Below are 13,182 nucleotides of genomic sequence, written 5' to 3'. Positions count from 1 at the left end.
GATATACACATTACAAACTGTTACTCATACCTCGGATATTACTCCCATTTAATTTCCAAATTTCCCACAGAATTTTTCAATTCCCACCTGATAGCGATCGTTACTCATAGTAGGGAATATATCAGCCAACCCGCATTGGAGCAGCGTGGTGGATTAAGCTCTGATCCTTCTCCTACATGGGGAAAGAGACCTATGCCCAGTAGTGGGATATTACAGACTGAAGCGTAAAATTTTCAATAAAATTAATGAAAAAATACGTTCAGAAAAAAAGTAAGTATGTTATAAAAATATTTGTTACTTTTAATTTTAATATCTAGATTAACTTGTAATCATTACATATAACTAAGTATCTTGACGATAACAAATCTGTAAGAGACGTAATCGGTTAATCCGTCATGGCAAATTAATTTATAAAGACTAAAATTGAAATATTCAAATACAAAATAAAAATAGTTAGACCTTCTTGGACAATGTCAGTAAATATGTTTCAATTAATTTTAAATTACTGTACAATTACTGTGATGTTTAGTTTCGAATTAATTTTACTGCCACTAAATATTTTGAAGTGTTACAAAATATTTTTCTAAAGATTTATGTATCTTTCAAAATGTTTGTAATTATAATTTTAAGGTAGTTTGTTTTAGTTTATGACACTGATTAGGTGGAATGTAGGGCACTGCCACCAACACAACTCCTACAAACAAACAAGTCATATTAAAAGACCGGAAATTATCCACGAATTTAATTTTCTGCGTTAAACCGATACGTCAACGTAGCGTGCCATTAACTAACGATATTTATGTACCGACTTAAAAAGAATCGTTTGTGCTTACAACAAACAGTTGCCAAAACTTAGTAATAGCTAATACCTAAATAAGCTTCATTGTAGTAAATTACCAGCAATATTAAGACCTTGATTTCAATACATTTTGAAAAGACAGAAATAAAAGCTCAGTCAAAGATTTCAATAAATATAACTGAATTTATTATAATTAATTTCCTTGCTTCAATGTTTCTTAACATATTTTTTTTAAACATTTCAAAATGTAATTTGATAACAGAACATCAGTGAAGTTGCATACTCATCTATGCATACAAATTATTCATTCTACCGTGAAACGTTCTTCATCTTCATAATGTTAACTATATTGACATCTTATTGTTCGCTAACCTTACCTGTAATCGAGTTAAGATAAGCAAAATACGTGGCGACCGAGCGAGGCAACGCAAGAGCGATAGAAGCAATTCGACGTGCATAAGATTAACATGATAACAATCGCTTAGCTAATCTGTCTCAGGATACGTTTAGAGGAAGTTCCATGATGAAATTTATCATCATGACTGTTACCTCATATATTAATTATTAGATTTATGACGAAGAATTATTTTTGCTTCAAAATCTGTACAAATATACTAGTTATTTACCGTACAAAAAACAAAAACAATAATGAATCACGTTCAATTATAACTTTGACATATTTTTATTGAAGAGTGAAATTCATTACTGATTCCTCGAGCTAACCGTATCTAGCAACATTATTCTACATGGTCGCATAGAAACTGGGGTAATGATCGTACGCTTTAAGTATTCAATGGCGCCATAAATTGAAATACACTATCGAGTCATCAATCGCAAAATAACGAACTGCGTTATTGTGTGCAGCAAATGCACTAGGTGCAGCGGTGTATGAAGTCATTGCCTTAATGTTAGATTTTATTTGATTAACAATGTGTTGTACAAAACGAAGATCCAATAGACGGTTCTGCGTAATGTTACGTCAGTAATAATCACTATTTTCAGATAAATTGGCACCAATTCTCGAGAGACATGATTTCTGACACGGACCAGCCAACGAGATATCACAATATCGGTTCATATGTCTTGCTGGCGTTAGTATTTTAGTACGTTTACTACAATATAAAGAACAAAATGTCACAACTACAGGTTACGTCACCCTTTTGTAATTAACTTCTGAAACGGGTAACCAGTGTTCTTTTAATATCAAGGATTATGATTAAATCATCGATTACTTGACATTGATATATTATGTATAAAAAAAATAAAAACAACACACTTAATATTCAAACTTAAAAATTGAATTCGTTATAGTTGAATATTTTATTGCTATTAATAGATATCATGTATGAGTTTTTTTTATGTTTCGGCACTTTCAGTTTTTAGTTTATCTTTTACACAATAGGCGTAACGCAATAATATAATAAAATTATAAAAGGTTCGTGATTCATATCGAACAATTTGTCGCCCTGAGCTAAACTTCCTCGAACCGTTAAAACATCATTCATAGAAATTCTTGGATTCATTTGCAGACCAAAGTAACTGTGTAATAATTTGTAACATGAATCATTTGCTTCCATTGAGATTTGATCTTAGACAAAATAGCAGCCGTAACATAAAACAGATTTATGTTGCTTAAACTATCACTGTAGCACCTATATGAATTTTGTCATCGTATACAAAGTTTAATGAAAAACTTAACCATTGCGGATTTTATCGATTCATTAATTTAATGGTGTATTTTACATACATCATTAAAATTAATGTCTGTTTCCGGATAAATACAACCTGGGGATCTTTAAGTCACGAGTGAATAGGTTACTTCTAGGTAAGCGTGCTCCATCTTAGACCGCATTTTTACTTAACATCAGGCGAAATAGTGGTTAAACGCAAGCCTATCATAATATAAAAAAATACATTCGTTTGATGGATGTAACAGTGCACAATATTCTGCTGTAGCTAATTACAATGGCAATTAGATTATACATTAAGGTATAACCCTAATCAAAGGCGACCGAGCCTTGACATAGAACAGACGTGAAACAGATTACTTTACATTAGCCAGGTGTCGACCGGTCACGCAACACGGGTTTCACATTCCTTATTGCCATTATACGAAAGAGAAAGAGATTGCAAGTAAATATTAAAACTCTGTATGCTAACTCTTACCATATATTATTGAATTGAACTCAGTTATTACAATAAAACGTGAGTGCTAAAAATATTAAATGTGTTGATGACTAATTTTTTTTTTTTTTTTTTTTTTTTATTAATATTGGTTGTACACAATGCAAGGGATGCGCATTCGTTTCAAGTCTCGACTGGTTTACGCATCTTTATTAATGGTCTTCGCCTCATTCGCCTAATTTATTATTCAAAATATTGAATGCTCTCAATATCTAAACGAGGTGTCTGTTAATAAATTGGGTCGAGGTCGAGTCCATTACGACCTAGAGAAACGTTACTGTTTGGAATTAGATTCACGTAACGCAAACAGACAGATAGTGAAATGTAAACAAAATACTGCGTAAGTTCTTTTACGTGTTGTTGTAGGCGGTAATTAGGAATATTATTCTTAGTTTTTACAGTAATAAACGTCTGACTCATCGAGGCGTTCAGAAAATGTGTGAGATTTACTTTCCTGTTTTTCTACGGTAGTGTGAAAAAAATCCACGTTATTATTAACGTACGAAGCGTTGTAACGAATTATTAATTTCACTCCACAGGTGCAAACATCTCTTTATCCTCTTTCGCTAAGGTGAAAGTCAAGGATCGATGTAATATATTCAGCACATTACATCGCAGCTGACTTGCTTGCTTAAAGTTAAATAATAGTTTTGTTTTGTGATGCCTATCTAATAATAATTATTTCAATATTCCATTTAATTTACATTATAATCTCAATAATTGAAAAGTAATAATGAAATATATTGTTTACTATTTAAAAATAAATTAATATTATTATACACATTTTTTTTAATAATCTTACAGTTTTTCTAAAGCCTCTTTAACAAATAATTACGATAAAGTTATAATAGATATCTACTCTAGAACCGTATAAGGGGTATCTATGAATTTCTGCAACAACGAGTACCTAGTCATTTAGCGAACGACTAAACGACACGTCGTAACTACGCCCTACCACCTAACGCAAGCGTTGCGAATTGGTGAAACTATGCTAATGCTATATGAATATGAGACACTTGGGAAAGCGGAAAAACAGTGAGTCATTATGAATGAAATTTAAAAAGGATACGCTCTATACAACATGTGACAAGCTATGTATTATTTACAATACAGGGCGTATTGTACTATATTCTTGCAGTGTTTTAACCATAATTATTGTAATTTTTACAAAAAATTAAACGAGTTGAACCGCCAGTGTATACAAAAATGAAGTCATTCTTTATACTTCAATGGTATTCATTCACACATACAATAACAGGTTGCCACCGCATTTGCAGTCTCTCAAATTCTGTACAAAACATCTCAAAGGCCTGACCGTCTAACAAAGGGCAATACATCTTAAAATCAGCATTTTGAACAGGTCAAGTCGCGTCACTGTGGGGTCTAACGTTCACTTTTCTTTCCGACGTCAAACATCACAAATAAACCAAGAGCTTCAACATCGTCGTTTATTTCTATTCCCACCTGGTTTTATGTGCAGGCGCATTTCTTATAGTTTCGAACACTCTTTCATAAACTAAATTTCGTTTTAAAGACTCAAGCTATCATAAACTTCAGTTTATGTCGGCAGATTTCGAAGTCATCGCTCTTAATATAGATGTTACGTAAACAAGCATTTCTAGAATTTAAAACTAAAACAATTTTATGCTAGTGCAAAAAAGTTAAGTATTATTATTTTTCTCGTCAATATTATAACAATATATATATATATATATATATATATATATATATATATATATATATATATATAATTGGTTATTTATTATACAATATTCACGTTATTCGAGTAATGCAGAAAATGACTATAAAATCTTATTATAAATAACGAAGACGCTTCTACTTTAAGCAGTGGTACGACCAGATCTAATACAATTTTTGATGAGCTGATAAAATTTGTTGACAGCGCTCGTTCACACTCAATTTTTGTAACTGACACACTAATTAGTTTATGCATCCTGATATTACAAGATTTTTAATGCTTTTAACATACGTGTAATAGATTTTATAATAATTTTCTTCTCTGTGAAGTGTATTAAACTTATTGCGTGATAAATTCTTATTGGAAAAATTAAGATATATTTGTTTTAATAGGATTCATCCTGTAACATCTTACTGCTGGGCCTCTTTCCCCACTACGGTTTGGCAGATATTTATTCAATTGATACAAAAAAAAAGTAAAAAAAAAACGAGTGTGCTTTAGACCACACGACTGAAGTAAAATTTAAGAAACTTAACTCTCTTTCTTTCTATCTTCACTAACTTATATATCCCTCTCAACTTCCGTTCGCCTCGCCCGATCACACTTTTCGTAATGCATGTCAATGCATCCTCCCCAAGTCAAGCGTGCGTAAAGAAGTTTTACTTCAAAAACATAACGATGTGTTGTTCCATAAAAAGTTACAATACATACATCATATCACAAATATTTTTAAATGCCAATATGGCTTGAGCGATACAAATCCTTTCACGAATATAATTGAACTACATAAATGTAACAAATCACCAAAGTTGACGACTGCTTAGTCGACATCAAACGAAATATTTACGAATCGAAATGCGGATATGTTTCGCATAGATACGTTTGATAGTGGACACTATTCGTTTTGCAAGTGCGATTCACATGTACGACCAATACTAGTTTATTGACTTGACATCACATTCGTTTATTAAATGTTTGATCTATGACTTGAAGGAGACGACAAGAAGCAAACGTATTCCGTAATTTTACAACTTCAATATTAAAATGTTTTTATTTTTCCTTACTAAAAATGATTTTTTATTTGTTATTTTTGTTCTTTCAAATCATAATTGCCATGGTTGATGATTCAAGAAACCATTATCTAACTTAATACATAAACGCTTAAAAGGTGTGTCAAATTCAATAGAAGAGGTATAGCGGTTGTCGACTTCGCTGACAAAATAATTGAGAATAATGTGAGTATACTTAATTTTTCGAAATCAATGCTATTCATTTTTAATCCATCTTAAACTAAATAAATAAACATGGTGTTTCCTTTTTTTGTTTTATACTCGTATAGTAAGCAGGAGGCGACGCGTATCTTATGAACTTACTAAAAGCTGACACTGCAATGCACTCAACGATATTTGAAACTTACTTCTTATTTTTAATTTCTATAATTTGTCAAAGAAAGGAAGCTTTACCAATGGCAACATAATATGTAGACGGCATGTGGTCAAGACTGTCACTTCCGAAGCTAATTACACTATTGTCATTATAAGTAATTTGTAATTTTTTGACTGCTGGATCGTACTTCCAGACACATCGATCAACATTGATAGGAGTCCGATAAATCAGCATCAGTCCGTTGAACAAGTGGACAGCCTTGATTATTCAAGCACGACGATGACTCAGCTCCATTAATGTGTTCTGCCTAAAGGTCTAAAGCATAAATTTCATAATTGCAGACACGTAGACAATACAAGAACAAGTGAGAGCGGGACCCCATGAATAAAAGATGTAAAAACTGAACGATACTTCCAGCAGATAGAGGGTTCTCATGCAAGATAGGGCACGATTTTATTTTTACTTCGTCCAAGCTTTCAGGGTTAACTCAGGCTCCCAGACGATAAGAAATAAATAAAAATAGCCTTTTGTTTAAATTCACAATATTATATGTCCTACGAAAATGGCACTTGAATGTAAGCTATGTGGAAAGAGTCTACATTTTTTAGAGACCTCGAAGTATAATGGGCAGTAGTATCGTTTTTTTAAACAAGATCCTTTTTTGGAACAACAAGGAAACAATTTATGATAATTATATTGTTTTGTACGAAACCAATATTAAGGTAATGAGATAGTAATCCATAAATTATTTTTTAACACATATACGACACCACACGTAATTTTTACGCGTTCAATATTGAACCGCGTGCTCGAAATACAATATCCATATATTATTGTAACTTTTTCAAGTTAATATGCGTCAGTAAGAAATTATACCAGTCGTGTTAATATAAACTATTAGCATATTAATTAAAAATAAAAACGGGCGTGGGAATTATCGTATTCCGTAGTAAATAACACGAATACCGCATCATACTAAAAATATATGACAATGAATCATAGCCCATTCAGTGAGGGACTGGAATGACGCAGCTTTACGGCACACCGCCACGATAAAAGGACATTTCTACGAATTACGTTGGATACACATCAATTTTACTTCGCGGGATTCCTCATATTATGATTAGTGGATAATATAATTATGTAAACATAAATATTATTGTATTTTCGTTAAAATTATATTTGTGAAATATGTATGCAGATACATACTAAATTATTAACATGTGGAGATTGATAATTCATAAGTATTTGTACTTTATATAATTGTGTTTGCTCGCAAACGAAAAAAAACCGACTTCAATTACATCGACGAGTAATACAACGTAGATCGACAAAAAAATAGTCAAGTAACTGCGCGTTATCAAAGATTACTCAAAAAGTAGTTATCAGATCTCAAAAAAATTTATATGTGACCACATGACAAACATCAGCTTTCGATTAAATTAAAAATTATTAAAATCGGTACACCCAGTAAAAAGTTATAGCGGATTTTCAAGAAGTTCCCTCGATTTCTCTGGGATCCCATCATCAGATCCTGGTTTTCTTATCATGGTACTAAACTAAGGATATCTTCTTTTCAACAAAAAAAGAATTATCAAAATCGGTACACCCTAAAAAAGTTATTGCGGATTTTCAAGAATTTCCATCAATTTCTCTGGGATCCCATCATAAGATCCTGGTTTCCTTATCATGGTACTAAACATGGGATATCTCCTTTCCAACAAAAAAAGAATTATCAACATCGGTACATCCAGTAGAAAGTTATGCGGTATAATACGACGTAGGTCGACGAAAAAAGCGTCAAGTAAAAACGCATTATTAGATATAGCTCCAAAAGTAGTTGTTAGATCTCAAATAAATTTAAATAGGACCAATTGGCAGACACCACCTTTCGATTAAAAGAAAATTTGTCGAAATCGCTCCACCCAGTCAAAAGTTCTGATGAACCTCCTCCTTTTTTGGAAGTCGGTTAAAAATGAGACAACTTTACAGGAAATTTATAGAAACGAACATGTCAAGGTCGACGACTTTCTATATAAAGCATTGTTTATGATTATTCCTAAAATAATTCATTATTAATATTAATTATTTGTTATTGTAATATTTATTCAGTTTTACTTACATAATTACTTATTTTAATTAATAAATTCTAAGATATACAAATAACACTCTATAGGTAAAATTGAATTGTAAATATTCGTACAAGTTTTTTCTCAAGTTAGAAGTGTAAAAACATATCAGGCATAGGGTAAATAATAGACTTTATGAAGAGCTTTCCTATTTTAGCTACATATTATAAAACAAATTCGCTTCCCGCTTACTGTCCCTATGTATGATTTTTAAAACTACGCAACGGATTTTGATGCGGTTTTTTTTAATAGATAGAGTGATTCAATCGAAAGGTTTATACGTATAATACATGAATATGTATGGCACAGAAACACTGATAATTTCAAAGGTTTCTAACGTATCTTTTGTTGTAGATAGTATTTAGCATCAGCATTGTACCCGTGCGAAGCCGGGGTGCGTCGCTAGCATAATATAAAATTGAAATAAATTTCATCATCATCAAGAAAAAATTTACCTAATGAAATTCTTAAAATTTGTGCATACCTACATATATGAAGCAACTCAGCAAGAGCGAAACCACGGCAGCAACAGATAATATAAAGTAAAATATATTATATGTTTTAAACAAGTAACTTATTAATCGTTTAAAACATAAAAAAGTTTTTTTTTTTGTTACTGTTTATGATTTTTATTACCAACGATAACCTTTTACTAACCGAAATTGAAATAAACGGCGCCCGCTAGTTTGAAATTAGCTTGCTTATATTTTAAAACTAGGCGACCCTTTACGGTTTCTCTTGTGTTAAATTTTAATATAACATATCTTACACTCAATATATAAAGTACTGAATAAAATTGTAAGCTTTGTTTTTTTTTTGTATAAACTTTTGCATAATCTGTACTTGTACAACAGTCACAAAGAAAAAAGTTATGAGCAGGTATTGCCGCTTTCTAAATTTATTATTTGTAAATATTATGACTGCATCAAGCATGGTGTGGTGACATTGATGTATGTTAATTTTGTTTATAGATTTTGTCATATTTTTTGTTCACGAGATATCGATATTTATTACAGTTTGTAGGTAACCTATTGAAGGCGGATGACTTTTTGTCTTTCATGTAAATAATTATATATTCATTCGTAGGAATATCAGAGGATATCATACAAAGAAAGAAGAAAATTTGTATAAAATAATAATTTATATCAACTTTTTACAGCTCCTTATCGGTAAATATTGTATCCATACTAACGTAAGTTTAATTAAATTTATCCTTTTTTAAATATTAAAATAAAAGATATTAAAGTTATGTTTAAAATGACATTTAGTAATAGTTTAAAAACTATGTTGCAGTATCGTCGGTATTGGAAAGATTAAGTTAGGCGCAAATGTTACTGTTAATACTGCTTTCGCTAACGATGTACTTAGTTGACCATGACAGTCAAATAGATGTGCATATTCCATGCTAAAAAATAAAAAGTTGTCTTGAAAAATAAAAATTTGCATAGTTAATTAATTTAACGATTACTCATATTTAATATTTAAATATAGACGTTAATATGACTTATTTATATATTGAAATGGAAATTATATAACTTACGGTATTGATTGATAACTTATTACCTTACATTTATAAAACAACAAATTCATTTTATAACTTTCATATATGTACGTGTAAAATGTGGCAACAATTAGATTAGTATAATAAAATTTACCTCAATTCCCCTGAGATACCCCTTAGATATTTGAACAACTACTTTATAAGTTAGTAGTCAATGCTGTGTGGTTACGTCAGTAAAGAATATAGCCACCCCCTCTCTTCCCGTGGGTGTCGTAAGAGGCGACTAAGGGATAACATAGTTCCACTACCACCGAAAGCCGATCGATGGCGGGATAACCATCCAACTGCTGGCTTTTAAATACACAGGTCGAAGACGGGCAACAACGTCTTCGGTGCGACACAGTCAGCCCTGCGGTCACCAACCCGCCTGCCCAACATGTTGACTATGGGCAAAACACTGAATTCACGCCGTTTTTGACGGGAACTTGCGGCGGCCTATGTCCAGGAGTGTACTGCGATAGGCTGAAGTGATGATGATGATGATGATGAAAGTAGTCAATGCTACTTTATATCCCATTTGTAATTAAAATTTATTTATATCTTGCGATTACTCTTTAATTCTCCAATTATTAATATAGGTACTTATCTATGATCGTTCTCTATAAACGTGACTGATGATTAAAAAATAATTACAAACGTAGAACAGTTCAAAGAGTATTTATTACAAATTATATAAGTTGACCTGACGTTGATTTTATAATAGACATTTACGTAATGTTTTTAATGAATTATCATTCAACAATAGTTTTTTTTTTTAAATCTGATCTATAAATATAGAGATAAATCACGGATAAATTAATTAAAATTAAACAGAGTATTTCGATATTCAAACTTTAAAAAAAAAAACAGAAATATATACCTACAGACGATATATATATTTTTCACTAAAATTAATCGAAAAAAAATAATAATAGCTAAACGTTTTTACTGTACTTATTGTGAATGTGAGTGCCGAAATTAATTCGATGTGTAGATGCACAATAGTTATCACTGATAGCTTCACATAAAGCTGTGTTCTAAATCAAGAACCGATAGGGTTTTATTAATATTGAGGAGCTATTACAATGAATGAATCGTGCTATATTTCGTATCACACATTGACAGTTTTCGTAATTGAAACTTTTTTGGCTTGTAATTATTGATTTCATTTGTTGTTCATTTCCTCGTTACCATATAATATTATTTGTTTGGAAAAATAATTTATTTATAATAATTATTAAGAATATATATTATTTAATACATTTACTCTTGCATTGTTTAACATTGTTTTACGTATATAAAGTTTTCAAAATAGGATCAAACCTTTAACGATACTTGAATAGAACTTAAGCTAAGGTAATGTATGTACCTACTATGTACGTACAAAAGGTATATGTACATGAACGTACTCGCGTATAACAACATGAACAACTGCTATACGACAATTATATTACGTGTGACATTAGAAATTAACTATAGAGGTATATAACATTTATTTGTAATCATACAAATGTACAAGTTTGTTTTGAAACTTTCCGCTTAGTCACAGTAGTATTTGGATCTTCTTAAAACAAATGGTTATTGCTTTATCTGCTAAGGAAAGTGTATACATGTGGGCGGTCGAGTTCCTTTTCTTAGTCTGCTGTAACACTGTGGGGTCAGCAGTTCACTGCCTCTTAGACAACAGAGAGACCGACATGACTCATAAAATTATTCCTTAACTAACAGGTTGTTTATATTGTCGCATTTCCTAGTAATTGGTTAAACTCGATGCGGTTAAATTGAGGTAAAAATAAATCAATAATATAAAATAGTTTCGCGAAATTAAACCTCATTAGTGTAAAAAAGGAAACCAACATCGCTACTGTTTTCAACACTATTAAATTAATTTGCTTAATTTATTTTTTTTTAAGTTTGTAAAAATCTATTACAAACAATATAAGTGATTCATGACGAAGAGTTTTTATGTGTGCTGATCAGGAAATTTCGAAGATCTAAACGTCACTAGATTAAACGTGAGTTGGCCGAACACCAAGTACACTCATAATAAACTCATTGCTTGACAAAACATTGCACAAAACGTACAAGTTTATGTACTTTTGCAAACTTTCATGGCTCCAACATTCTCAGATGTACGTGGATATATTATCTGAACATGTCCACATTGCATACAAATTAAATGGCATATTTGACTTTTCTAATTCGACTAATATGACATTTTATATATTTACTATTTCTATTTAGTATTGTTAATATTGTTTACCATATTAGAATATTTTATTAGTTTTTTGTCGTATCGTAATCTTTTCTTAGTAGGAGTAGAAGAGTTAGTTATGTCTTACGTATCAGCTAATTTAATTTTATACTTCATTTTCGTCAAATACTCCTTAAATAAAAAAGAGCACAATAGTGAATACAAATTTTCAAATAATATCTTACACTAAAGTTATATACTTCCTATCCTATATGGATTACTCTGATAACTTGTGCTTTGGAAAATTAACTCAAATCTCAGATGTCAAATGGCAAAATCGAATGAAATTGAATTATGTACGTATTTTTGTACAAAAAGTACAAATGTACTATTTCTATGAATTCGCATCCAACTGACTATTTGTTTTTAATTTTGAACAACATGCATACAAATTTTTATAATGCATGCATACAAAATGTTATAAACTCGAAATGTTTGCACACTGCTAATAGAAAGTATTCTAAAATCTAATTAACATATTATGTTAATGTTTTGAGGTTTTTGAATATTTCAATGTGTCTGTAATTATTTTACCAATAATAATTTCTTTATCTTGTTGTGTAAGCGATTTTCAGCTTTTTAAGTGACAAAAAAATTTGATTGCTTTTTGCGAAATTAACTTTAATTGGATCAATTCGTTCTCAATTTAATTAAAATTAATTTTTTGCTTATTATAATTTAATCAAATTGAAAATTATCAAAATAAATACCATCGATACTATCTCGTTAGTGAATTAATCATAAATATTAAGAGTTCAAGATGAACAAATAATTACAAAGTTACCGCCTTCGAATATCTGATTCATTAAAAATTATTGTCATTATTGTTTGAAACCCGCGCGCTGTCATAACCGTGGAATGTGAACATCATGCTATCGGGAAAAAGAAAACATACCGCATCTATATATTAGTTTAACGTGTCCTTAAATAATTTTGTTACAATCGCGTATTATAAGTACCATTGATTACTGTTCCGTGTAGGTCAAATAAACAGGGAAATTCATTTTATACTGGCAACAACCAATCAAGTTGTTCTTAGTTGTCCTCAACAATAAAATAATTTTAGCAGTTATTTACTTAACAATGAGTGTTATGTGCTTGAAATGCTGTTTAATTTGTATATGATTTTATTTTGTCTATAAATAAAGACTGTTTTATAAGTTTCCTGTAGCAGGACTACTGGAAGAGATT

The 13,182-nt window shown here is 30.7% G+C and overlaps 2 protein-coding genes across 2 annotated transcripts in view; one reads left to right on the top strand and one right to left on the bottom strand.

The window, feature by feature from the left end:
- The window catches only part of LOC123654550 (synapsin), a 68,140-nt gene that overhangs the window by 30,808 nt on the left and 24,150 nt on the right, over window positions 1–13,182 (bottom strand). The window lies entirely within an intron of this gene.
- Window positions 1–13,182, top strand: part of LOC123654317 (tissue inhibitor of metalloproteinase) — a 40,130-nt gene that overhangs the window by 14,494 nt on the left and 12,454 nt on the right. The gene's annotated exons all lie outside the window — the stretch shown is intronic.

This window comes from Melitaea cinxia, chromosome 6 (genome assembly GCF_905220565.1).
Source record: "Melitaea cinxia chromosome 6, ilMelCinx1.1, whole genome shotgun sequence".
Lineage (NCBI taxonomy): Eukaryota > Metazoa > Arthropoda > Insecta > Lepidoptera > Nymphalidae > Melitaea > Melitaea cinxia.
The sequence above is the reverse complement of the archived record's forward strand: the minus strand, read 5'-3'. Positions and strand labels throughout refer to the sequence as shown.